The 3,383-nt window shown below is 34.3% G+C and overlaps 1 non-coding gene across 1 annotated transcript; it reads left to right on the top strand.

Annotated features, from left to right (window-relative positions):
• The first annotated feature begins 277 nt into the window (after positions 1-277).
• Positions 278-381, top strand: LOC129065559 (small nucleolar RNA U13). The gene has a single exon (XR_008528601.1). It is a non-coding gene; the product is annotated as a small nucleolar RNA U13 (small nucleolar RNA).
• Positions 382-3,383: the final 3,002 nt, after the last annotated feature.

Here is a 3,383-nt window from a genome sequence, read left to right as displayed (position 1 = left end):
TAAAAAAAAATGTTTCCAGGTTCAGACACAAATTATGAAAAGATTACCAAAAAAGTGTAATTTTGTGGATTTAATAAAAGATTAACTAGGAGTAGAACTTTGATTGAAAATAAAGTCTGGTTAAAAACAAACTATAAAATAAAATTTTTTGTCTCCATCTATTCTTGAGGAATTTGTCTCTCAATACTTAAAAAGATTATTTCCAAAGGTAGAGTCTAAATGTGGCAGAGTAAGAATTTTACCCTTATCTCTCTGATATCTCAGCTATGAGGTTCAGATCTTTTTGTAGTTTATAAACATGATGATTGAGTGTTCACACTCTTGTGTGAGAAGTGCCTCCCTCAAATCCTGTTATGACATTGGCACATTACCTGGCTGACATAAAAAAATAAAAATTAAAGTTTTATTCTCTTCTTTGTCAATCAAAGCCTTCCATCATTAGGACCATTTCAGCTTGCACATGGTTGACTGGTTAACTTAATTGATGTCCCAATATAATTGTTCCTTGACATATGGAATCCAGCACAGTTCATCTTTACTTTAAGGAAGGACTCTCTGGACTTCACATCAGGTTATTCTATCATTTTCATGTTCTTCATCTTGCAAATCTCAACCTTCCAGTTCCATTGCTGTAGCCTTTTCTTCTTTTAAATCCTCTATAGCTATTTCCAAATACAGCAATGAGTCAATGATGTTTAATTACCCTTTTCCTTGACCCTTCTCTAGTCCATTTCTTCAAAAGCCTTGTCTATGTTTAATCTGTTTTCTTCACTCTGTCTAGACTCACTGTTTAATGATTTCAGATAATTCCTAATTCTTACCTAGCATAATTTGGTGAAAGTGCACCAAACATAAAATATGATATATACAGGTTAAAGTCCTATTTATGCCCTTTAGAAACTGTGACTTTCTCTAAGGCACCATGGTTTCTCAACTTTAGATAAAAAACTCATCTTTTGTAAAATGGAAATTTTGTCTACCTCTGAACATTTTATGATTAAATGAGGTAATGTGTAAAGTTGATCAGTAGATATAGAGACTAAATAAAGGTTAATCTTCCTGTTCTTCCTTTTCTTTGTCCTTCTTAAGAATTCATATTGCTGATCCAAACTAACCTATTAGCTTCTGCAACTGTGCTATCTGGCCTCAACTTAACAATTCCAATAAAGCTTGAAATTCCTTTCACTGCTCTCCAGGCTGTTCCTTTTAGCATCCCTTCCTGTAATTATTATAAGTTCTTATTAAATTTTACAATCCCCATCACTGTCTGTTTCTCTCAATCCTAGCAAATTATCTTGCTTCATCCTCTCAGAATCAACAGGCCATGAAACACAAACTCCTTCAATTTTCCTCTTCCCACATCCAAACTCTTCTCTCTATCTACCTATCTACAACCTATTATTTTTCCTCACACCTAACTCTTCTTTCTTTTATGTCTCAAAAGATGTCCCACTTCACCTACGAGAAAGATAGCTCCATACAAGTGAATGATTTCATTCACCTTTTTCTCTATCTTGGATCCTGCTTGATTAATGATGACCCTTTTTTCTTAAACTTTGCACTTTTATTCTCAGGATACTAAACGTATTTATTATTTCCTAGTTAAAGATATTTTCTTGGTCATGTATTCCTCCCATACCATAATCCTTGATCTATAATTCACTTTACTGCCTAAGTCCTTGAAAGAACAAGCATTTATTTGCTTTATCACTTACTATTTCCTATTTAATCTGCAGAGATTACTTTTGCCTTCATTTTTTAATAAATTTTTTTATTTTAGCAAAACGCTTCTTAATTTCAGAATTTTCTAGCTATTCTTAATTTATTATTTTTTTGATCTCTCAGGGGTATTGGCCACTCTTGTCTTATTAAGAGTATTTCTCCCCCTTGACCTCAAGATACAGATCTCTTCCTAAGAATATTGACTATTGCCTCTTCTTCCTTCATTATACCATACATCTTTACTCAGCTTGAAACTGTTTTGTTTCCTAATTCCATTTTTGATCTTCTCACATTATATATATTTCTTTCTCAAGATTATATTCATGCTTATGAATTCAACGGCCAAATATAAAAGTTGAGAATATGCATATTTGCAGTTTGCCCTTATTTATTCTTCAGGTAAATGTGTTACTACTAGTATTAGACATCTGAAACTGGATTTTCTCTAATTGATTAAAGGATCTCCATTAATCAAGTCAAACCAGTATAAAAACTTGCCATAACACTCTTTGAGTACATAAGGAATATCCATGTTAGAGTCTGAGTCCAAGAAGCTAGGGAGAGACCAGTGGTCCTGTCTCCAGATAATCAAGAGGAAAAAATGTGGTGAGACTGGGTCAAAACCAAAAGGCATACCATAAATCAAGTCTAAGAAAAAAATTTTTTAATGCACATGACAAAACTATCCAGAAAATTCTTGGGTGGTTGCTTACAATGATATAGAAATGTGCATGGTTTGTGGTTGATACCAGCAGTCAAACTGTTCATGGGTAGACCTTCTTGACCTAAAGATAGACTCAGTGAACACCGGTCCTTGGTCCAATTACCAAATACACTTAGTCTTACCACCTAAATATATCTCAGACCAATTCTCTTCTTTCCATCCCATTGTCACTGTTTCAGTTCAGGTCATCATCGTTTGTCACATTCACCATTGCAAGTAGCCAGCTAATCCATCTCCCTCGTCTCTCTGCTACTGATATGTCTCATGTCTAATAAATTTTCCACACTGCCTTCAGAGTAATCTTTCTACAATACAAACCTGGTCAAGTCAATTCATTGCTGTAAAAGTCTTCTGCTGAAATGTCAAAGCTCATATCCCTTAGTATGTCAAGTAAGAATATTGACAAACTCGTGCCTGACCACGTTTCTAGGCTTAGTTCCAACTGCTCATGTCAACTGTGTTCCTGTTCTCTGGTCATGACATTCTTTCACACTTCTGTAATCCCCACTGGTTCTTACTTCTTTGTCTGAAAATCCATGTTTTACTCATTGAAATAGCAGTGATTCCTTAGTTTTCTTAACTGGAATATTACGTCTTTGACATGGCTACCTGTATTATGTTGCAAGTACCACGACTTAATATTGTCATAATTAAGTATAATATCCTTAAGTCTCTGTGACCTACTTGAGGTTAGGGACAATGCTTGTTCACATTTGCCCATCCCATATTTAGATCTGTGGTTAACACCAATAAATGCTGAAAAATATTTGTAGTTTGTTTGGTTGGTTGGATGGCTGGCTGGCTGGCTGGCTGGCTGAATTGATCAGCAACAAGTTGTTGTAAAAATTACTATATCCAGTATAAATTCTAAGCTTGTTTGAGTATATTTAACTATGAAAAATGTACTTAATACTTTCAAAAGAAGTCTCACAATAAA

This window comes from Pteronotus mesoamericanus, unplaced genomic scaffold (assembly GCF_021234165.1).
Source record: "Pteronotus mesoamericanus isolate MK-2021 breed Mesoamerican mustached bat unplaced genomic scaffold, CSHL_Meso_final contig_180, whole genome shotgun sequence".
NCBI lineage: Eukaryota > Metazoa > Chordata > Mammalia > Chiroptera > Mormoopidae > Pteronotus > Pteronotus mesoamericanus.
The sequence above is the reverse complement of the archived record's forward strand: the minus strand, read 5'-3'. Positions and strand labels throughout refer to the sequence as shown.